Source organism: Anser cygnoides, chromosome Z, assembly GCF_040182565.1.
Source record: "Anser cygnoides isolate HZ-2024a breed goose chromosome Z, Taihu_goose_T2T_genome, whole genome shotgun sequence".
NCBI classification, from domain to species: Eukaryota; Metazoa; Chordata; class Aves; order Anseriformes; family Anatidae; genus Anser; species Anser cygnoides.
The window spans coordinates 79,609,546-79,635,144 of NC_089912.1; the positions used below are offsets into that span (position 1 = coordinate 79,609,546).

The 25,599-nt window shown below is 38.5% G+C and overlaps 1 protein-coding gene across 5 annotated transcripts in view; it reads right to left on the reverse strand.

Moving 5' to 3' along the window:
• SV2C (synaptic vesicle glycoprotein 2C) overlaps positions 1-22,718 on the reverse strand; it is a 112,534-nt gene extending 89,816 nt beyond the window's left edge. Inside the window, exons 1-2 of one of the 5 annotated variants that reach the window (XM_048053674.2) lie at positions 22,359-22,681; positions 22,193-22,219 (exon numbers count right to left, since the gene is read on the reverse strand). The gene's annotated coding sequence lies outside the window, so the exon portion shown is untranslated. Of the gene's footprint in view, positions 1-1,906; positions 2,076-21,984; positions 22,005-22,192; positions 22,220-22,358 lie in introns of those variants that run through there. The other 4 variants (XM_048053679.2, XM_048053673.2, XM_066988144.1 and 1 more) reach the window with 4 other exon arrangements.
• Positions 22,719-25,599: the final 2,881 nt, after the last annotated feature.

Sequence of the window (25,599 nt, forward strand, 5' to 3'; positions counted from 1 at the left end):
CATAGTGTGCTTGCACCTCCATTGTTCTCCATGATCTCACTGTTTGTCCTGTACCACCACTTTTCACTATTCATCCTGAGTGCGTCTACAAAACACATACATAAGGTAAGCCTGGCAATTCAACACTCTGACACGTATCAATGACCATGAGCTCTGCAGAGATGGAGGTTCCATGATATACTTCTGTCCCTCCGTTCCTATTTTATTCCTTTCGTTGCCTACTAAACAATTGAAGATAACCGGTTCTCTGTCAGCTTTATATGTGCTGTCTGCCCAAGTTCTCTTAAACTCTTTAAATAAATTTCCTAATTAGAACAAAAGCAGAGGAATTGTTTTTAACTTGTTTTTACTTTTAATTCGGGGATCTCTAGCAGAAAAAATAAAGGAGTGTTCTTTCCTGAAAGCTTGTCAATTCTTTCTGTTTACATCAACCATTAACAGAAAATAATATCTTTAAGTGCCTCTTAGCATCCTAGAGTACCACCAAAAAAAAATAAAAAAATATAATAATTATTTTCTCATAGTACTTTTGATCACAGGTCTAATTATTCTTCACTTATAGATGGCACATAAGTACAGAAACAAGATCTGCAAAATCTCTGCATAAAACAGTATATATTGAGTCAGCTAATATTAGTGGCACAACAGGATTGGGCAGAACATATAAAACTGAAAACGAAAAAGTCTATCCAACAAAAATCATAGAATCATTAAGGTTGGAAAAGACCTTCAAGATCATCTGGTCCAACCATCACCCTACCACCAATATCACCCACTAAATCATGTCCCTAAGCACCACATCCAACCTTTCCTTAAACACCCCCAGGGACAGTAACTCTACCACCCCCCAGGGAAACCCTTTCCAGTGCCTGACTACTCTTTCTGAGAAGAAATGCCTCCTAATTTCCAACCTAAACCTCCCCTGCTGCAACTTGAAGCCATTCCCTCTAGTCCTATCACTGGTTACCTGTGAGAAGAGGCTGACTCCCAGCTCCCCCCACCTTCCTTTCAGGTAGTTGTAGAGAGCAATAAAGTCTCCCCTGAGCCTCCTCTTCTCCGGACTAAACAACCCCAGTTCCCTCAGCCACTCCCCATAGGACTTGTGCTCCAGGCCCTTCCCTAGCTTTGTAGCCCTTTGCTGGACGTGCTCCAAGGCCTTGATGTCCTTCTTGTACTAAGGGGCCCAAAGCTGAACACAGTACTCGAGGTGTGGCCTCACCAGAGCTGAGTACAGGGGGACGATCACCTCCTGGTCCTGCTGGCTACACTATGCCTGATACAAGCCAGGATGCTGTTGCACACCTGGGCACACTGCCGCCTCATGTTCAGGCAAGCATCGACCAACACCCCCAGATCCTTTTCCTCTGCACAGCTTTCCAGCCACTCTGCCTCAAGCCTGTAGCACTGCATGGGGTTGTTTTAACCAAAGAGCAGGACCCAGCATTTAGCCCTGTTGAACCTCATCCCATTGGCCCCTGCCCATAGATCCAACCTGTCCAGGTCCCTCTGCAGGGCATTCCTACCCTCCGGCAGATCGACGCTTCCCCCCCAACCTGGTGTCATCTACAAACTTACTGAGGGTGTACTCAATTCCCTCATCCAAGTCATTAATAAAGATATTAAAAAGGATTGGCCCCAACACCAACCCCTGGGGAACACCACTGGTGACTGGTCGATGGCTGGATTTCACTCGGTTCACCACAGAACTCTAGGAGATTTTGTCCAAGGCCTTGCTGAAGTCTAGGTAGACTACATCAACAGCCTTTCCCTTACCAGGATCAAACTGAATCATCTGTTCATAAATCATAAAACAAACAAACAAAACAGTAATATCGGAATATTGTAAAAAATGAATTTTTAAACAAAGTGAGCCAGAGTAGAAAATTATAGGTACATGTTTTACTACCAGTTTAGGAGGTGGTCCACTCTTCACTTTATACTTGTTCTGAGTACTCCTCCCTGCATTATTTCAATGTTCTAAACGTGTTTCAAAGACCATCCTGAAAAATGCCAGAATGCAGAAAACAGTTTTATGAGCACCACCATCTTTTTAAATAGTGACATAAATATGTGTAATTCAGCTGGCTGTCATTAAGTATACCCAGGCTTCTAAACCCCTCTGCTCAACATTTTTATCTAAGGTAAGAGTCTGGATTTAGGATTCATCTATGGTCCTCCCTCACTTATTAAGCTGTTTTTATTCTCTCTTTTCACATACAACCATTTTCTTCATTATTGACAGCAAAGGAAGATCTTATCTGCTCTTTCATTGTAATACCAACCCATCTAACTCCTTAAAAGTAGTTCATTTCAATGCCTTCCCCCAATAGTAATACTAGGCAATAAAATGAATAACAAATGAAAATTAAATATATATGTATATATAAATTAAAATTACAACATTGAAATTGTAAAGACCATGTAGTGGAGTGATACTTCCCTTTTTATTTTTATTTTTAAATAAAAATCTGATCTTCCTAGGAAAAGCCATCTGAGCAAAAACAGAACATACTTTGAAATGTATTGGTATCTTTTACACAGTAAATAATAACACAAAAAATAACGTACAAAGAAAAAAAAGTTTAATCTTTTTCTCTCCCTTTTTTTTTTTTTAATCTAACGTTAATTACTTGCTTTCCTGATTTGCCTTATTGTACTTGAGTACCAGAGTTCTAATTGCTTTTTATTGGTTCTGCAATCACAATCCGTCTCCTTGCAGGAGATAATACTTATTGTTTTCACATGGAAAGCACTGAAAATTTAGTTCTCATGAAATGGGTGACTGCAGGCAAAGCAGAACCTTAGGAACACTCTTCCAACACTGTTGTTTTAATCTGCTTTGTAAGCACTCTTCCTGTTCTTGTGATCCTCTTAACTGAGCATTTCCAGGATCTGTGTTGGGTGGTGGTTACTAAAATGCATGGGCTTGTTCAGTGTGTTGACAAGAATCAAGCAAGGGGAAACTTAAGCCACACTGGATGACATAAACCACATTTCTTCAGAGACAGCTAATGAAGTTGCACATTGTACCATAGTACTTGAAATGATTATTCAAACCTTGGGAAAAGTGGCGTTTCATTATTTTCAAAATTTTATTTTAAACAAGCATATTTAAATATAATTTTGCACTTCTCAGACTTCTGCAGTTAAAGAAAATTTTATTTCCCACTGGAGCCAAGAGTTATCTTTCTTCTCATACCTCTCTTGAAAATTCATTTTCTTAATTCGTGCATGCACATCCCATAATTTTTGTCATTTTCAGGTGTCAGAACCAAGTGAAAACAATCACCCTGCATTTCAGTAGAGAATGGAGAGGAAATAGCAAAAAGCTAGTGTACAAACTGAGTTCTGGGATTGGCCCTGGAACAGTTATTTACATTTCAGGAGAAAATACAAGGTCACAGTGTTAACTTCCACTGGGAAAAACATTTTGAAAAGAGTTAGCCTTGTGTGTCCCTATGCAGGGGCGCATAGTCCCTGAGATGGACAAGTCTGAGCTCCAAGACTGCCCTCACTTCTGAGCTAATACTATCTGTCAGTTCCATCCATCTCTGTTGCTTGTCCTCATGTTGTCCTTCTCCCTGGGAATCAGCTGTTGCTGCCACTAAACCGTAATAAGAGGGTAATGCATCCTTGGCATAATGTTAATTAATATTTTAACACCTTGCTTTTCTAACCTTTCCAGATATTTTGCCACTCTCTCAAACTGCATATTCTTTTTCATCTTTATTATTGTGTGTTACTTTTTATAGTTTGTAACAGAATATAAAAAGTTGGAAAATAAAATCCTTTTTATGATTTCATAATTCTCATTTCTTGAATATTTTATTTTGCCATATTTTCATCATGGAAGTTACTGAACTTGCTACTTCAATTTTATTTCTCTTTCCCAAGCTCAACTTCAGATTGATGCTAGTTCTGAGAGTCCTGGCTGTGCACATTAACCTGCTCCCCTTGAATGAAAGGTGTTTGCATTGTCTCTGCTTGGGGAAAAAAAAAAAAAAATGTGACAAGCTCTATATATAGTTTTCTGTGATTGAAAGCCCATTTCTTTATTGGTATTCATCCAGTATTCTTGCCAAAATATCTCTTAAAAACAGACAAATAATAAAAGCAAGAATGACATACTAAGCTTCTCTGGTGGGATACTGCTTCACTGCTTCAGCTGTGGGAATCTGAGGAGAAACTGAGCATTCATCAATTTGACCTAAATAATGAGAGGGAAAAAGAGGAAGATTTCCCAGTGTATAGTAAAATTAAATGAGCCTGGATGAAGAGGATGAAATGCTACAGTGAATCTAGGGAAAAAAAAAAAAAAAAAGCCGTCATACATATATATGTACAGATATGTATATCTCTCTTAATAAATACATATATATATATATTATGTGTAGGTAGCATACACATACCAAGAGGTCACAAAGCCTAAAGGATTAGCCAAAACTGGTTAAACAACCATTGTCCTTATAAGAAAATGAAAACAATCTTCAGTTTTTATATTAATTTCGTCTTGGAGAGGTATTTGGAAATGAATCAGATCTGAAGAGTAATTAAATATATATCAGGTATTTGTCACTCCCCTGCCACATGTCTTTGACTAGCAATATTATTAGGATTTTGCTGTAGTTCAATAGATTGATCTCTGGTGATTTCACTTTGGTTGAACATACCTGCTATTTTAGCTCTGTTTCCAAAAGCAAAATTAGATGGCATATAGCCTCTAGTATAACATAACATAGCTGTTGAAAATGGGTTAGGATATACATGGTATATAGTATATAACAAATGCTTTAGACTATAAATGTTCAGAAACACAAGAATTTACTTTTAGACAAATCTTAGACAAACTAATTAATCAAATGGAGAATACTTAACCATTTATTTTCTCTTTCTTGCTTTGAAGTAGTGACAACTGAGAGTAGAGACAGAAAAGTTGGGTCGCTTGCTCTACTTGACATGGGTCACAATATGTCTTAAAATGAATATGTGTTGTTTTCCCCCATTTCTCTTTGAATTGTAGATTATTTCTTCCTTGTGTTATTCTGTAAACCTACTGACAGTATACAATTCCAAATCAAAATTAAAACAGTAAGCTACCTACCTATGGAGGAAAAATCTGAAAACATCAGGCACAGATCATTATGCAAAAAAAGGCAATAGCACAGTTGGTAAGAAGTGTACTTGCACATAAAAAGTAACAATGACTTTCAGAGCCTGTGACATGGTGATTCATCAATATGGGAAATCGGCTATAATCAGGAATGACAGGAAGAACATTCATAGAGGACTGTAATGAAAAAAAGGCTGATAATATACAGTTAACAGGTACCTTGGCAAAATGCATTTTTAGTGCTTTCAAAATACATTTTTAAATAGCTTTTTTTTTCCTGTATATTTGAGTATGAATTCAATTTCAAAGATTTGTATACTTTGATTTTAAATCTGAAATAATTAAAAGTTGATAATGTCTTAACATGTCTGGTCATCTCATTCATCATTTTCATACCATTTTTAATAGTAATTCTAACGTTAATGGGAGCATTACAGACTGTTATCTTACTTGCTAAGACTCTTAGATCTAAAACAGCAAGTATACCTCAAAGAAAGGAAGGAGATTACTGAACAGATTATTTTATTTAAAAAATAGCTTGCATGCCTAAGTTCTTCCCAAACATTTTTGTGCAAGTACAAGCACGACTGCTAAATTTCTTCTGCAAAGTAATTTGGTTTCACACCCACCTTAGTTTTCCTCCGTTTCTTTTAAATAATAAGGTACTTTGTAAATTCTTTGGTTGAAAAACCTATACTGTACATATTCTAAATAATGTACACTAACCTTTCATATTTCATCTTGTTCATTTCAGGGTTTTCCTAGGACTGTTTCCTGTATTTTGGCTGGCTACTCTGTCACATGCAGTGTTTTTACTGTGATATCTTAAGCTGATATACAAATGGCAAAAAATAAAAAATTACACAGAAAATATCATTGATGTATGTCAAACAAACACAGAAAGAAATTAACCAGCAGACTGACTGGAAGGAGTTAACAATATTATTCCCAAAGCAAAAGCTTTGGGAATTCAAGACAAGTAATGGCAACATTACTGGATGTGATTAGTTTGTTTCATAATGCAAAGTAAAATATAAAAGCATCAGTCATTTTTAAATTTGATTCCAATGTCTGCAAACTATCTGTATTACTTGTACTGTCAGCAAATCTCTGCATAAAGGATTTAACTGCTCTGGTGGAAAACATTTGTAAACTACCATAAATGACACAGGTATTGCAAGCATAAACTAACAAGAAAGCATGCTGTTCCCCAAAATGTTTAATTCTCACTATTCACAGCACACTACATATTAGTAGTCGTTCTGGGAAGTGACTACATGTGTAATAAACATTAAAAAAATATGTAAGAAAGGAAAACCGATGAAAGTATATCGACACAAAGCAGAAGATGCATCTATTGTTTTTCTGTTTGAGTAAATTAAGCTCTCTACAGACAGACCAACAGTTAGCTTCCTGTTCCTTCAACACTTTATTTTTAAAGGTAAACACGGAACACTGTAAATAAAAAACATTTAAAGACACTTCTAAAAGATCAGACTGAGACTTAGGAAGTTTCTTTCTAAGGTCATTATCAGAAAACCCTTGTGATGAAAAGAACATTTTTCAAAAAGTTACCTTTAGCCTGTGAGCTAACGAAAACCAGTAAATTCTGTATTAAAAGCCCAGGACTGCAGTAACTTATCCCTCTGCTTCAGATGCACTTCAGATATTAAAGATTATGGAAAGTGCTATCCAAATAATGTGGTAGTTCAGTTGCATTCAAAAAAAGTGATTTCATACAGTCATAAAATTTTACCTCTCCCTGGGGGAAAATGTAACAGTTTCAGGTGGAAAATCTTTTACAATTAAGTCTGACTCATTGGCTTCCTGGTCCTAACCTTCAGACAGGAAATAACAAGTTTTCTATAACATTGACAAAAAAAAGTGCTGCTACTAAAAATCCATTCCCATAATTTTAAGCTGCACTGATTTGTAATTATACAAATTGTTTACGTTATTTCAGTCCACTCTGGAAAACAAAGACTTCCTAAAGATTCTGATGAACTCAGATTTTAGCCACATTCAAAATGGATCATCTTCTACGAACATGGTTAATTAGGTCTATTCAGTTAGTTAACCTGAACCACACTGTTATTGCAAGTTACACAGTACAAGTGCACATGCAATATTTCATCAACTACAAGAAAAAAAAAAAAAGTCCTATAGTAAATAGTTAATCTAACTGGTTGCAGATGTAGAGCTTCCATTAACTCACAGATTTAATATTTTAGAGCTTGTATTTTATATCCCTACCTAGTTCACTAAACATCATAAGCCTTCATTTTGTAGTCTTGATTATGGGTCAGAAGTGAGCATAGAAAGAGTAAAATAAAGGACTGAGGAACACACTCTATACTGGCAAGGCAGTAGCCCCTAGCTTTCCAGATTCTGCAACCTAGACCTCTGTTAAAACAGGATCTATCCGCATCTTAGAGTGCATTATGTAATCAGAACTCTACCTCAGTGTGGCTTTCTCCCCTTGGGTAGAATACGTAGGGGTGGACAGTACAATTGAACAAACACAGTGCTCTGTCGCTTAAAGCATAGAGTAGGCAGAAAATGAAGGTAGAAGAGCTGGTGAATATTTTTTTTCAATTTCATTAAGTTTCCTTCAGTTTATTTGGAAAGTAGACTGGTTGCCAACCTGAAAAAATTTCTGTTCCCTGTGTTTAACTTTTCACAACAACAAGGTGTGGTGAGCTGAAGCATCTCAGAAATAAATTTTGCCATGTGGAACCATTTTTATTTTATTTTAAAGCACTATGACACCTGACATTTTTCTGTGCGTGCTTTAAAGGCATGTGCAGCACTTCGATCACTGAGATCTTCAATATTCTCACTTACTCCTATCCTAATTCTTAGTCTGGTTCTTGAAATACTTGATACCCAAAACTAAAGCTGACCATCTTCCTGCAGTTTACCTACTTTGAAATTGGTTTTCCTTCTTCTGACTGAGAGTTTTAATTGACTAGGTCATATAAATTGGCAGAGTCCTGAGTGCCCCAATAGGCCTTAGTGACCCCGAGCAGCCTCACCTGGGACTTCCCACACACTCATTCACAACCTCTGCCAGGTGCTCAGGAACATTCAGACCTGGGCACCCCAACTATGCCTGAGCTACGGTGGACGTTGCCTTTCTTCTGTACCCTGCTAATCCTGAATTGCAGACTGGACTTCTTTGGCAGATCTTGGACGTAACACCACTTCATCTTGTGTAGCAGGCACCAGCCTGTTGATGGGAAACTGTTGTTCTCACCACCTCTCCTCACCCTGCTCAGGCACTGTCTCCCATCAGTCATGGTGCTTCCCAGCCTGACCTTTGGTCCCCTTAGGCTTAGGCCTCCTGTTTATTCCTGGAGCAGCCTCATGGTTCCTGCTCCTTGGTAGCTGTCACAAACACTGAAGCCTGAGTTTAAATGGAGCTCTGGGATGATCAAGCAGACGTTGCCTCAGTGAGCAGTCTGGGTGAGACATGGGAGGCCAAACAAAGTCTTCTGGGGCACTCAGGGTTCCACACAGAGACTCAGAGTATGTGCCTGACTTGCAGACTACACTTTAGTCAGTCAAAGTTCACTAACAGCAAGTATTAATACTACTGACTGCAGGCAGAAATTCTCAACAAGGGATTCCATATCTCCCTGGGAAAATCTGTAGGCCTTTCTAAACCCCAGAAGATTGAAAACTATCGTATACATACAGAAATTTATATTCGAATATATGATGTCTGAAGCTTCTTGTGACCAAAACGACCGTCTACAAAATCTCCAGTAACAACCAGATAAAGACAAACATTGGATAATAGGACAATATTTTTCATTAGTAATTGCTGATTATAGTTCTTATCAGAATGGCTAGTAGAAAGCTCACTTTTGGCATATGTAGCAAATCTAGTCTATAAACAGACTTTGCCTTAGTTCTCCTTTCTGGCAAGACATGGGGAACACACACTGCAATTTTTGCTGCCAAACTGCCAGTTTTAGCATCAAGCTTCTATTGTCTGTCTGTGATCTCATTCTTCTGCCACATAAAGCAGTAACACACTCCTCAAGTCTGAAAAGGCTGTTTGCAGGGAATGATAATGGTGAACATTTGGGACTGGATTAGAAGTAATTAAAATGCTCTCACTGAAGCCATTGGGATTTATACAGAATATGTACCACCTTTTATAGAGCTAATATCTTTAACATTTTACCAGGAACACATGCTAAAAACATGTGAGAAAAAAACAAAATTCTGCACAACTTTTAATATTAACTGGGATTATGAATTTGTAAATATTCATCCTTTTTAAATTATAAGTGAATACATAAGGAGAAAAACATCATTGAAAGGAAACTCTTGAAAGAACAGAAGGCTGAATGAACAATAACTCTGGGAAGCTGGTGCACTTGGGGACCATGGGTTTGATATCCTGTGCTGCCATACAACTAACTTATTAGAAATATTATCAAAGCACACAATATTCTATCACATATAGGGCAAGGGCAGGAAGGGTTGATGTCATAAGTCTTCAATTGGCTGAATCTTAGATTTGGATCACACTAAGAAAACCTATTAACATCATGGCTCTGTAGGGGGAGCAACATATATTAACATTGCCAATTGTTGAGACTGAATATATAAATTCTTCTCCTTTCTTAATTCCCCTTAAAAGGGATTCCATGAAAAGGAACTGGAATAAAAATGAGGAAAAAATTTTCTTTACAGAGGGAAAGATGAGCAATAGTTGCATAATATTAAAACAAAGCAAAACAAACAAAATTATAAAAGAAAAAACTTGCTCTCTAATATATGTGTTCCTTCTAAAAGTGTTTATTATAACAATGTGGACTGTAGTATCTTAGGCAGACAGAGAGGTAGACAGTCATTTTAATGATTCCCTTCTAATCCGCAAGATTCAGTATAAATAGATAAAACAAACATTTAGGAGAAAGAGTACACAGCAGGCTTGTTTACTTTTTCATGTTACCTCCATGGTTTTTTTTTAAAAATGGAGTATCAGTAGTATTTAGAGCACCTAATGTGCCTGACAGGAAAACAGAATGCATTTCAAGAATACATGTTACAAAATAAAAACTGTCTGGTAATTTCCTGAAATCCATCCTCAGAGTGGTTCAATCCCTAAAACATATGCATTCCCCAAAGTTTTCTGAGCTTTTCACTAAGTTATTTTTATCTGTGCTAGATTTGCAGCCACAACGTTCTTGCTCTCTGACACCTCAAATGTGAAGAAGTCACCATCCTGGCTGAGCTGCAGTCTGAAGATATTTACTTTGAGTTTCTGTCTCCAACCCAATTAATTGCTATCCCTGTTTTGCACCTTCGCTTTTTAATGATATTGCCCTTGAATAAAACCAATACTGACTCAAGCTGTTACTCAAATATAGGACTGCCTAGAGGTACCATGCTCACTTTTGCTTTCAGTGTAACTAAAGACATTGCTACTATCAGTAAATCAGGGAAACAGTGCCACATCAATAATGTCCCCTGAATGCCACAGATAAGGTGGACAATCTCCTTATCAACACCTCAATTACGCACACTCTCAAAGCACATTGAAGTACCACTAGTCACATTTGGCAGGCTTATCTGACGTCTTCTCTAGCACTTGGGCTGCAAAGTATTTAAATGTTCCACATTACTAATACCAATGTGTTTCCATCTTTCTTCTTTTCAGGCTTGGCCTATTATTATCACTTTTCATATTCCAAAGAGACATTAAGACTCCCTCACTCACCCACTAGAGGGCACCTAGATGACTCATATCAATTTTTTGGATTCAAGGACAGAAAATGTTCCATACACTACCAGTGCCAGCTGACTAATAATGGAAATTGGTTTCCTGCTGCAAGCAGTACTCTTGCCTACTTCATGGCTGGGGGAGCATATACTCAATATTCTGCAGAGAGTATAAGAACAAACAATTCACCTGTGTTTGTACAGACACATAACTTTAATGTAGGCAAAATAAACAAATTAAGTCCCAGTAAAACACAGCAACCAAGCTCTAAAAGTCATTTTCCCTTTTTGGAAAGCAACAACAAAAACAATAAAACACACATACAAAAAGTAATCATATGTCATAAATGTTTAAATTTAATAAGCAAAGCAATTTAAAAAAAAATAAATTCTTGCTTCATCACCCAATTAGTTCTTGATTATAGCCTACAATTATCTTTTAAAAGCATCACATTTTGGTGGCCTCAGGATATGCATCACATTGATTAAGTGCTCAGTTCCTTGAATGCATGTGTATTAGCCTCCATTGAAAAAAAATAAAATAAAAAATTTATAGTAATGCAGATTGTAGCGCTGGGTCAATACTCATTGCTTGCACCCTGAGAACAAGGGGCATTCCTGTAAAGGAAAGGCAGCTTTTAATTTAATTCAAAATTTCACAGGAATTTGAATCAGCATACTTTTTCTACCCACTGCATGTGCTCTTCGCCTCCTGACCTCCACATTTCAACAGCAAAATTCACAGCCATAGTATATAACTCTTCCACTCTGTGTTGTTACAGAACTACTAAACCAACAGGTAAGAGTGTTTTTTAGTTGTGCTTTTAACACTTGCCTGGATCTTTAAAAAAACTCTACATGTTTACAGAGCTGTTATGAAGCACATCCACAGTTCCCTTTGCATCAACCATACTCCAGTTATGCCATACAAATTCTTGGAAAGTTTTACTGATCTAAAAGGTTTCCTAATTAAAAATACACATTACTAAAGTATTAAAGATCAAAGGCAACACAGATTTTTTAGTTCAACTGTTTTAGATTATTAAATAAAATTGAGTTTAATACTTAAACAAATGCTGTGTGTTTCTGCCAGCGTGTTTCTTCACTGGGTGGATATTGCAGTTCTTTTCTGAAAGACCAAGATGGACTAAGCTCTAGAAGAGCCTAGAACAGTCAGCAAACATTTTATTCCTATCCCTACCAAAATAACACATATCCTTTAAAACATTAAGTGGGATATTAATACTTATCAGGTCATGCCCTTAAGCTATTCATGTGTCAGTGAATATACTGAGTAAAATTATTTTGGTGATTTCTATAACAAATACTTACTTTGAGAGAAGTCACAACACTGACAGATTGAAAGACTTTTTACAACAGTCTCTCAAATAATGGAAATAGCTTTCCTTCCTCTGGACTGTATAGCAGGGATTCACCAAACCCATTCATTACTATAAATACAAAAATTAGCAAACATTTGTTCTTCTCAGAGATGCCTAATTCCCCTGGAAGAAACATTTTCTCTATCCAGAGTGCTGTTCTACTTAATTACTTTGTACAGCTGGTCATAACAAGGAAACTTCTATGTTATGCTCCAAGAACATATGGAAGATAAATGTTTACTAAATGTTGAAAGAAAGAAAGAAAGAAAGAAAGAAAGAAAGAAAGAAAGAAAGAAAGAAAGAAAGAAAGAAAGAAAGAAAGAAAGAAAGAAAGAAAGAAAGAAAGAAAGAAAGAAAGAAAGAAAGAAAGAAGAAAGAAGGAAAGAAAGAAGGAAAGAAAGAGAAAGAAAGAAAGAGGGAAGGAGGGAGGGAAGGAGGGAAGGAGGGAAGGAGTGGAGGTTAAACAGAAACCCTACCAGGTGCAAAGTTTGTCATCAGTATTACTAACGCTTATGTATCATCACTACAACAATCTTCACTGTATCTCAGATGGTAAGATTATCCAAGTACTGTATAGATGATATGTATCATTTATAAGTTATTACAAAGTCATAGAAAGTTTTCTGTGTCAGAGAAGGAGCATCACACAAGTGGCAATTCAGTTCTCCTTATAAAGAGAATAGAATTTGCCAAGATAGAGAAACAAATATGAGAAATAACCATTACTCAGAGGTGGGTTTTTTTGGTGTTTTTTTTTTTTTGTTTGTTTGTTTTATTAACTGCAAACCCAGAAAGGGATTTGAGCAAGATTTCCTGAAATTTCACAAATACTGAAAAGTCAAAGGTATGACTACCATAATATTTTCTAAAGTGACTGATAAGCCAAAAAAAGGCTTTGGTACAATAAAAGGCACCAACATGGGTTATTCTTGAATTGCTCCTTGGTCACTTCATTTAAAAGATATCTCAGAAAATGTTGAAGTTCTTCCATTTTCTAATCTAAATTATAATGCTGTTTTACAACAGAAATAAAGTGCAATGTGCAACTTTAAATGCTAAACAAAAGTGAACTGGAGGAGAATTTCTGGGAGTCTCACTATCTCTACAAAGTTAGTCAGTCCAAAATAAATCAGCACTCCAAATAAAACTGCCTGGAAGAGGTGTTGTGGTTTAACCCGGTGAGCAGCTAAGCACAACACAGGCATTCACTCACCCCTCATTCCTGCAGTGGGATGGGGGAGAGAATTGAAAAGAAAAAAAAAAAAGTGCAAGAACACTTTAATCTCTGAGATAAAGACAGTTTAAAGAAGGGGTGGAAAAATTAGAGATGCAGAATACCATCAGCTTATCACCAGCTGACCAATGCCCAGTCGGCCTACAAGCAACAGAAGCCTCCCCAGCCAATTCCCTCTATTTTATGGTAGAGTGTGATGCCATATGGTTTGGGCCAGCTGTCCTGGCTGTGTCTCCCTCCCAGATCCTTGTACACCCCCAGCCTCATCACTGGCAGGGCAGCATGAGAAGCTGAGAAGTCCTTGACTTAGCATAAGCAACAACTCAGCAACAACTGAAACATCAGCGTGCTAGCAGCATTATTTTCATCCTAAGCACAGTGCTGTATGGATACAAGGAAGAAAATTTACTCTATCCCAGCCAAAACCAGGGAAGGATGTGAGGTGTCCAATACCCTAGTGTTAGGGTTGTTTATAGACTAATAATGAATATCACGTTGGACACATCTTGGACAGTTGCTTTCTCCATGAACAGACAACTGCATGGCCAGAGAGCGAATAGCCAAGCCGTAACTCCAGCACATACTGTAGGAGATGTTTATGCTTTGTTGATTTTGATTTTAGTGATTAAGGTTCTCAAGGTAGGAGCATGTTTTACCGTTTCCACATAGGGCCAGATAAATCATGTTCTTTCACAAGGACTCATTTTAGCTGATTAACACCCATTTTATTTTATATCCAAACTATGTTTGGATGATTGGTATATTTATTTTTTCTGGCCTTGTAGTTTATCTGAGCAAACACAGAGAACAATGCTGATGCAATTGTCTTTTAATCTCTGTGTATTTGCTATTGTTTGGTTCAAGAAGTTCAAGTACTGGTATCTTAATCAGAGACTCATTTGGTAGCTCAGAACACCAAAGAATGTATTATGAATGAAATATGTTTCACTTGCTGTCAGCCATAGGAACCGTCCCCTCTTTATGCAAATGTGGACATCTCAACTCATTTAAAAATTTGAATGTTATACACTTACAAGAGGTGCATATTCTTTAAGTCAGAGTGATTTGACCTGATATTTTCATTTTTTACACAGTAACGACATATAAAAAATGTACAAATCAAATGAAATTTCTTCTTTACACTGTGTACCCTTAAATTTAAAAAACAATTGTTATGCTACAAAACTTTTATTCTTTCGACTACTCACTCCATGTAGTGATTATGCTATATGGAAAAGTGTTTGGTTTTTTTTTGAATTTTACCTAGAAATAGTCATATTATGCAAACAAAAGGAGTACCACCTCATAAATTCTAATAAGGCCACATGAGACCATCATGACAAATGGGACAAAAGGTATGCCATCAATGAGAACAATATTCTATGATTCTATGATTCTGTTTTTAAAAACATTTGAAAGTGATTGCCAATATATCACTTTTTTTTTTTTAATGCTTTCCTCCTATATTTACTTCAGATCTTTGTGAATGCAGAATGTTTCTAAATTACAAGATATCTGTGAAAATAGCTATATATGAAAAGTGTGCAAAGAATAAAATATACAGGAAAAGGTTTTTAATTCCTCTAAAATTCATTCTTCTTTTGGTCATTTTCAACTTTATTCTTTTAGATGTAATATACAAATACAAAAGGATAAAAAGGGACATATAGAAAACATATTGTTTCCTCTTTAAAGCTGAAGGTATGCTTTTATAACCTTTATAAGTTTTTATAAATATAGACCCATAGACACGATGTGGTTTTTTATTATTTATTATTTATTGTACTGAGAAGCACATCTATCTGAGTTTTTCTGTGACTATTAACATGACAATATCTGCCATGGCTAATCATGTAAATTCTGTTTAAATGCAAGTTTAAAGTATCTCTTAGTATATGGAATAATAGGAGGATATACATTTTCTGGTCAAATGATTAATTCTCAAAGTAGTTAAGACATTATTTAGAATCAAAGAGAAAATAATTACTGGAGAAAAAGGATCATTAATTTATATAGCTCTTTTTATCCAACAAAATCTCTATACTGACAGATTCTGAGCGAAACTCACACAGAATGCCATTTTGTTCAGCTCGTTGGAATTTCTGAGGTGTATATTGGGGCTTAAGTTAGTGAATAAATGTATGTACATAGAATTGTAATAATTTCATATTGTTTTCCTCCTCTCACAACTGAGGACATCTTTAGAAACTGACACTGAGCCCTTATACACACTTGATAACTCACTTATCTTCATGTTGTTTATAGGCATTCAGTATTATATGTCTCAAAATATTTTGCATGGATTAATACAGTCCAAAAATCAAGCACAGTAACATCTTTGTAAGAGAGAAAATGTTTTCTACAAGAAAAATTAAAGGCCTCTCTCTGCCAACGCCGGTATTATGACAAAATGGACCTGAGTTTAACGTATACTGCTATTGTGAACCTTGTGGTTATGGATAACAATGCCCCAGGATGTATTATCAACAGCTTCACTAGCAATAATTATTCCCTTCTGCTTTAAAATTACATAAATATTAGTATGGACAATTTTGCTTCTCTCACCACTGCCACTTTGTAATAGAAATGAAATTCACAGTGAAGGTGGTAAAGAATTGGAATGGCTGCACAGAAAGCTCTGGGATTCTCATTCCAGGAGATACACAGACTTGACTGGACAAGCCCTGAGAAAGTTTATCTAACTATAAAAGTTGGCCCTGCTTTTAGAAGTAGGCTGGACAAAATGACCTCAAGGAGTCCCTTCAGATATGAATTACTCCAATGTTTGTTTGCAGTAGTACTGTGCAGAAAATCTCTTGCAAATGTTAAACTAGGTTTGAATGAAGGGTAATCTACCTGCATCCCAGTCCACACTGTACGATAATCTCAGTCATGTTTGTGGTTCATTCAGAGCGTCATACTGATGTACTAGACTTCAACAGGAACCAGCTATTGTAAACATCTTTGTTTCATTTACAGTATTCTGCAGCCAGTGATGAGAAGCCATACTGAGGGAAAGAAAGACAGGCTCCATATGCATAGGAGAGGCTCTCATAAGCCTTAATACTCCTTCTTTGTTGACGTTGCTGTTTTATCCTGAACAGATCACGGTTACAAAATTTCCAGACACAGTAATGAGCGTATTGGTCATTTGTCTGACATCATTACGTGCATTTTTCTTTGATGCTCTCCCTATCGTCAGAGCTTGATTTTTTTAAGAAAATTGAAAGGAAGTAACTGCTGAGTTATTTGAAAATCAGGTGTTGCTCATGCACTGAGAAAGAATGTTATTAAGATAAGTGAATCTGGTATTAGTGGCAGCCTGTGTACCAGCTACACTTCAAGAAAGACAGTGAGTCCAGCTCATGAGAGCTGATGTCTAAACACCCACAATATTGTCCAAAAGCAAAAGTCATAATCACTTGCATATCTAGATGCTGATACGATAAGTAGGAGGCCAGGACATGTGAAACATTAACTTTAGGTGCATTCACCCTCTGCATTTGGAATTTAATTTAATATGTTGATTAAAAACAGGTAAAAAAAAAAAAAAAAGAGAGAGAGAGAACTTTGCTCTGTAAAATAAAGCACATGCATTTTCTAGAACCACAGACCATTGCAATACTTCATCTTACCTTTCCTTTTTAGGACCAACAAAGTCTGCCTTGCGAAGAAGCACCCCAATTATTCACAGATCCATAAATCCCCTCAAAGAGAGCTAACAAGCCTGTGCTATTGGATCTTCTATAATCTGTACCAGACAAGTTAAAAAGCAAAAATCAAAATAGTATCTGTTGCCGTCATATCTACACAAGAAAGAGATTACAAATGCCCTTCAGGGATCTTTTAACATGATCAGGAAATGGGAAAATATACTGTTGATCTTATCTTTATTGTTGGTAGTGCTTGGATATATTTTGTGATGGAATTTTCAAGTGCCTTGCTTTTTAATGAAAATAAATATGAATTTGGTCCTGTTTTTACAGACAACAAGGATCCGAGACATACAGTCAGTTGACAAAGAGGCAGGATTAAAAGAACTCATCTAGATAAAAAAGAAACAACAGAAACCTACGTCAGAGAGCAGTGACTTCCAGCTGGAAGTGTTGTTCTGAGGAACCACTCATTTCTCTGCCTTAGGAGTGGCTGGGAAGACCACTTATTTTGTAAGGCTGCAGCAATGTCTGGCTGACATGGGGGAAATACAGTCTCCAAAAACAGCTTCTTGGGATTAGCACTGTTACTCTTACAGAAAGGGAAGTTTGTCCTCCAGCTTTACATGGCATGAAAACGGTGCCACTTAAAGACCCAGAGGCACTATCAGATGCTGCAAGCAAAGTCACCTCTGGGATTCATGGTTACCTGTATTTCTAAATAATCAGCTTCCATGATGCATTTCCCAGAGCTCTTCCCTACATACAACTTGTATTGGTATTAATGGGGAAAAAAGATTATAGGATGGTTTAGTGCTGCTACCAACTGCATTCATTGTAACTTGTATTTTCAGTCAAAAACCTACATGTGCTCATGAGACGCAGACTACTGTCCTAGAGCAAAGAACATAACTAGACCCACAGGTCCATGACCACAAAAACAGTCTGCTAAGAAGGAGATAGCCAGCTACAGGGATTATGCTTTGTTTTAAAAGTATCTTGCTTCTGACAAACTAACTCGAAGCTGCAGCAACACCATATTTTTCATGAATCTCAGATCAATATGATGCTATATGCCCTGTGTGCTGGAACGGCAACATAACATGTAAGGTATTATTCATGTTTTTGCTACTGTGCATTTTTAGTTCAGTTAGAAATACTTGGAAGGAATGCCCATCTAATCGTGAAAATCTGATGTTTTGTTGATGGATATTGAGGCTTCACTGTCAGCAGATGCTCAGCAGAAATGCGGACAAAGGTAAGGATCCAGTCTTGGGAATGAAACAGTATTACAATATCTTAATTAGTAAACTGTATTACACCATTAGCAACTCAACTGTTATGTCTGCAGCATTTAAACATTTAGTAGCCTCTCTTGGTGGGGAAGTTGACTGAGAGTTCAAGCCACAGAGAAGGAAATTACATGTTTTATGTTGCTTTACCCTATCTGATTTTTTTTAGAAATGGGACATTTCAATAATAATCATACTAAAGAAATCAGCTTTTGATAGTATTAAATGTGTACATATTTGTCTCTCACTGACATAAAAATGGTATTTTGAGACCAAGCCTGACTAGCACATCCACAGGCTGCCAACCTATGTATTTACAGGAAAATAGTTACTTTGCATGTTTAGAATGTCTCTGAAAGAACAACATAGTGATACACAAAATCAAAGGTAAATTAAAAGCCTGTAACAGTTGTTTTTGCAGCTATGGAAAAAAAAAAAAAAAAAAGGCCCATCATATTTTGTAATGCAGATAATAGAGAATCTATCCCATTTAATTCAAGACTGAAACATTGCTAATTTTGAAGAGAAATTTAAATATCTGTTTTCTTACTGGTGTCAATACTTTGAGCACACTTTTAATTACTTTTTTTTCCATTTAGTTGCTTAAAAACACTTAAAAGAAAACAAGCTCTAAATTCAGCCCTCTGTATCACTTTTAAAAAGACGCTGATTCTAAGATGAAAATATTATGCACTACATAATACAGGGGCGGTGGCAGCAGCTGTGGGTTCCCTATCATGGGTTTGCAAACACATTTAATCTAATTGATGAGCTTTTGTTTAAGCAGGCATTGATATGCATCCTGTGACGCATATGGGTTGCAAAGATTCACAGCAACGTGCAGCCCAGGTGATCTGCCTCTGAGCTTAAAACAACTTTTATATATCTGAGGATGTGAAATCCATTAATACTATTTTCACACAACACATATTATATAACTATATAGCTGGATTGATTCGGCTTCCAACTGAAATCTACAACATGATTCATGCCGATTTTAACAAGGAGGATCAGGACTACTGTGGATAAACATTTGTCCCCACATCATTTTAAAAATTCATTTGACATCAGGCATTAGTGCAAGCAACTTATGCAATCTTACATAAACAGGTACATAAAATCTCAGTTACAGATTTCATGTTATCACCTGTGATAACACTGATAACACTATATTTTACACATTTAACTGAACACTTCATGTGATCTTCCTTTGTTGCAAACATCTTTCTTGCATGCTCTTAGGAACTGAGGAGGAAAGAAAAAAAAAAAAAAGGCAGCACTCTTGTGTTTTACTATTATTAAAAATTAACTAGAGTTCTGAAATATAGAATCAGTAAACACTTGTCTTGACCTCATTTGGCCAAATAACAATCTACTCTTCCAGAATGCAATGACATGATTTTACTTCAAGTTGCCATTAGAGAAAGCCTATGTCTTGCCTGTGTCGCTGATATTCAGGGCCATCTTTATTGAATTAAAAATAGGAATACAGCTTCAGAAATATAGATATTGAACCATTGTGGTTTTTTTTTTTCTTTCTTTCTTTCAAACATCATTTAAAGATGTTTGGAGCCATCATGTGTATCAATAACATTAATTGACAGACTGTCTTTTTGTCAGTAGTTGGCCTATGGGAAGCTTTCCTCCAAATACATGCATTTAAGTCCACTTGGAATATATTATGCCTATATTTTAGAGAATTCTACATTCCTGTGGAATTTAGAAAAGAAACGTTTCCTGATCTTACATTACAAAAACAGATGTTTAAAGAAAGAAACAAAGAAAGAGAGAGAGAAAAGTAAAGAAAGAAGGAAGGAAAATACATGCAAAATAATCACTGAAATGGTTTAAGGCAAGCTATCATTCAGTAAAATTACAGAAAACGACTAGGTGAGGGGGAAGGAATGGAGTCTCCGCTTTATCACGGTGCCTTCTTCTTTATGAAAATGCTGAAAAAAATGCTTAGTTACAGAGAAAATTATGAATATTATACAAAACATCATAATGGTAGTTTTTCTTCCTGCAAGGACCTCAATCCATGAAATTAAAATCCATTGTAAAACTTCAGTAATTCAGAAGGACATATGGCATAGTAAACCAGGGCTCTTTCCCTTAGAGAACTCAGACCAAAAACACTTACAACATAAGTATACCATTAACAATGTTTCTAATTGGAGAACTTTATTTGGTTTTAATTTTTTTTGTTTGTTTGTTTTTCTTGAAATCCATTGTGGTTAACTGTAAATTCATCAGGAAGTTCCTTCCAAAATCTCCTTATGGTTCAACATCTAATACTATCCACAATTCTCTCACAAGGCAATAGTCTTTGGCATGGTTTGTGCCACCTCTACAGATCAGTTTAGCTTCTCCCCCTCTTTCCTAAGGCAGAAGTTGTTGTGAGCTCCCTGCACTGCAGTGCAATGCAGCCCAAGTACCAGCAGTACCAATTGTGTTTGTCTGGGTAGGTTTCCCTTGTGTTGTACTAACCTCTGCAATCCCCCCATCTCTATCAGAGATACACTCAGCAGCCTCCTAACTCTTTACAGGAAGGAGAGCAGGATACTATGAATCACTGAGGAGCCTCTGGATGATCTCAACATCTTTTGATGAGACAATCTCCCTCCTCCCTGCCTATTTTATATGCATCTTCCTCATTTCTTTCTTCTTTCCTCGCACCCCCCCCCCCCCCCCCCCCCCCCCCCCCCCACCTTTCTGCACAGATGTGCTGTGGCCACCCCAGCCCCATGACTCAGCTCCCACTCTCACCCCCATGTACTGGGCACCCATGGTGCTTCGCAAGTTTAGGCACCCAAGACTCATCAGTGCCCTCCATGCTCAATTACCCCTGTGTCACCTCACCCTGAGGTCCCTGGAGTGTCCTGCCACTGCTCAGGGCTGCCAGACTGGCTCTTCTTTTCTTTGCATCTCTCAAGCTCTTCTGCCCTGCATTCCCCCCCCAAAGCCCTCACTATCCCATTGGTCTTCCTAACCCCAGGACCTGGACTTCAGTAAGGATTTTGTCCAAGAAACCAACTCCATGCTTCCTTTGCGTGTACTGCCTGGACACCTCTCAGGTTCTAAATCCCCAAAGTGGTAGGAAAGCAGTAACTTTGTGTGCTTTGGAAAACTCCTTTCCTGAAGCTGTAAGAAAGGGAGTCCCCCCCTTCCCTTATGGGTGGTGAGTGCTAAACTATTCTCCCAGCGTAGTCAATGTGAATCATGATCCATACAGGCAGCCTGCAGTAAGAAAAGGAACATAGTTTTCCAAAGCACTCAAACTGTTTATTTTTTTTTATTTTTTCCTTTCTGTTGCATAGCCTGAGACCCTCCCTCTTCCCTCCTAAACACATCTTAGAAAGTGTTGGCTCCCAAAGGAGCTGAAATCTCTATTCGCCTCCTGCATCTTTGATTTTCCTTACCATCCGTACCACTAGGATATTTGCAGGCTTGTTTTCTTCAAGCATCTGGAGTCTCTGCAAACCTAAACCCCCTGGTTTCTGCTCCCCTAGTGTGTAAAAGTTGTGTTAGCCTTAATATGTTACTCAGCTTCAAAAAGCCGAGATGAGATACTCACACAGCCTCGCATCTGTGCGACCAGGACTCTGTGCAAAAAAATAAAAAAATAAAAATAAAAAATAAAAAAAGCAAGTGAGGTCTGGATACAGCTGAAGTGAGCGGCAGCCGGGAAGACTCAGGAATCCCCGCACTCCCTTTAACGCCCGACCTGCCCAAAGCAGAGTTCCCCCCAGTCCCAGTTTGCAGGCAAGCAAACCCCCTCTTACGTCCTGTGGAAAAGTTGAAGTCCTTCCCTGCCGCAAGCGTGTGAAAAGAAAAATAATAATAATAATAATAGTAATAGTAAAATAAAATAAACGAAATAAAATAGAGAAGGAAAAGTTGCCCGGCAGCTGCAGCGGTCCTGCTGCCCGTAGCATCACCACCGCTTACCGGTGCTTCCCGGTGGCTCCCCTCGCTGCCCGCCGCCTCCTGCCTCCCGCTGGCGGTGTGATGCTGCGGGAGGGACGGAGGGAAGGAGGGAGCGGGGAGCCTTCCGCAGGTGCCGCCGAGCGTGACGGGCCGGAGGAGGGGCGGAACGGAGCTGGGCGCTGCAGCGCAGCCTGTGCTGCAGTGCCGGCGGCAGGGGGAGCGGCGCGGAGGCGCGGCGAGGGGGGCGGCAGCCGCCGCCGGCGGTGGAAGGCGTGGGGGAGATGGGGAGGGGGAGACCCCCCTTCAGGCAGCAGCCTGGGCCGGGGGAGAGGGTGCGACGGGAATCCCCCTCACACCGCGGGCGAGGTGGCAGGGAGGCAGGAGCGATCCCTGTTTTGCCGGTAGAAGGGGAAAAGGGAGGGAGTGACACCCCCGCACGCACTTTGCTCCAGAAGATGGGGTTTCGGGAGAGGCAACAGGGGAGGATGTGCGAAATGGTGCGTTTCTTAAGGGTTGCAGCAGGCCCTGTGGCCACCCGAGGACCACAGCATCCTTGTTCCTTGCTGTCCTCCCGTAGCGTGTGCCCGGAGCACTTCTCGGCAACAGCGCGAGGCTGCGTGCGCTTCTCATGCAGAGACCACAAGTTGATGTATCGAGGTGGCAAAAAATAAAGTGGGTGAAGGGGGTCTTACAGGCGGGACTCACCTTCCTGTGTGGAACAATATCTGGCTATGAGAATAGCGAAGCATCAGAACAGACTGCCTTGGGCGATGGTGACATCCTCAGCACTGATGCCTTTTAAGAAAAAGTCAGAAAAATATCTGTTTCAGGATGATTTCTCTGTCTTGGGAGAAATGGATAAACTAGATATTCTTCTGAACTCCTTTTTGCACTTAGATTCTATGAATAGTAGCAGGTTACCATATTTATTACTGTTATCTCCAACACTTTTAACGCTGTGGCATCAAAGACCATAAGTGATATTATTACTTTGTTGCACTAGATGCTAATACCCAGTAGTGAACAAAGAACATTAAGAGCTCCTCCTTTATGACTTTATACATTTACAAGCAATTCCACTGGCAGCTCATGTGCAAAGTGACAGATACAGTGCTATTACCAAAGCAAAGACATGAGAGAAGGTGAAGACAGCAGATAGGGCTTTGTATTAAAATTACTTTTCAAAATGAGCAAATATTCCACCAGTTCTATTAACGAATAAAGTAATTGGGTTTATCTCTCCAAAATGCATTAAACTACAAACTATACTCATGTGTAGAAGGAAGTGGGTAACAAGCAGATACAACCAGCCCCCATCCCTTGCCTTGTACTCTGCACATGCCTAGTGTGTGGCTTCTGCAGGGTTGTAAGTGATTTCTGACAGGTTGTCTGCCTTTAAGTCTTCCTGTTAATATTTGTGAGTTTATATACATGTTTTCCTATGTTCTAACATGCTTTTATTTTCCTCTGTTGTTCAGTAAAAGATTCAAACTGCAAAGGAAACTGACTTATTGATTAGCGACCCAGGGGAAAACCAGAATGAACTATGCATAGACTGCTGTCAAGTGTGAAACACAAACAGAAGAATAGAAAACAAATACCTATTACTTTTCTGTCCCTTTCAGTAATCCTTGTGTTAGAAAATTGCATCCTGTGTTAGGAAACAGCACCTTCTTGCTGATAAACTAAACTGGCTGTGTACAATACACATGGAAAACAAAGATTAAAAAATTTTCATGTGATGACAAAATAAAAGGCTATGTGTGCAACCCAGGCAAGAATGATAGAAAAATGTCCTTGCAATCCATTTAATGTTGACTGTCTAATTAAAATAGGAACATTTCTCTACACAAGTACACATTGAACTATCCCAACTATATTTTACTGAAACGAATTGATTCTGAAAGATAACATGTCCCTTGTGAGTTCTTGAGTAAAAACACAAACTTATTCTGAAAAACAAACAAACAAATAACAACAACAAAAAACAGTGACATTCAGGTTTTGAGCAGATGGACTACAATTCTAAGGAAAATAAATCATTTTAATAAAATCACAAGGGATGGATTCAAGAATATTTTTAAATTTACCTTAAGATTCCACCAAGAAAGGGTTACTACAGCAGCCACCTTCTTCCTTACCATCTGCATAAGAGAAAGGGAGGTTTGCAGGAGAGGTATAGAGGCATTTCACAGGAAACAGGCAGGTAGACTAAAGAATAAACACAAGGTTTTTGTCTACAGAAGTAAAATCTTTTGGTCAAGACGTGACCAAGGCAGAAGAGCAGGGACCTGGGCTTATTTGGAATATAGGAATCATAGAATCATTAAGGTTGGAAAAGACCTCCAAGATCATCTGGTCCAACCATCACCCTACCACCAATATCACCCACTAAATCATGTCCCTAAGCACCACGCCCAACTTTTCTTTGAATATCCCCAGGGACGCTGATGTCACCACCTCCATGGGCAACCCTTTCCAGTGCCTGACTACTCTTTCTGAGAAGAAACGTCTCCCGATTTCCAATCTGAACCTCCCCCAGTGCAACTTAAGACCATTACCTCTAGTCCTACCACTAGTTATCTGTGAGAAGAGGCCAACCCCCAGCTCCCCGCAACTTCATTTCAAGTAGTTGTGTAGAACAATAATGTTTCCCCTGAGTCTCCTCCAGACCCCAGTGCCCTCAGCCGCTCCTCACAGGACTTGTGTTCCAGACCCTTCACCAGCTTCGTAGCCCTTCTCTGGATACATTTCAGGGCCTTGATGTCCTGGTACTGAGGGGCCCAAAGCTGAACACAGTACTCAAGGTGTGGCCTCACCACAGTACAAAGGGATGGTCACCTCCCTGGTCCTGCTGGCTACACCATTCCTGATACAAGCCAGGATGCCGTTGGCCTTCTTGGCCACCAGGGCACACTGCTGGCTCATGTTCAGGCAAGCATCGACCAACACCCCCAGATCCTTTTCCTCTGCACAGCTTTCCAGCCACTCTGCCCCAAACCTGTAGCGCTGCATGGGGTTGTTTTGACCAAAGTGCAGGACCCAGCACTTAGCCATGTTGAACCTCATCCCAGTGGCCTCTGCCCATCGACCCAACCTGTCCAGGTCCCTCTACAGGGCCTTCCTACCCTCCGTCAGATCAACACTTCCCCCCAGGTTGGTGTTGTCTGCAAACTTTCTGTAGGTGCACTCAATTCCCTTGTCCACATGGAGTGTGCAGTTTCATACTTGGATTAAACTGAAGTGATGCTGTATTAAGGGG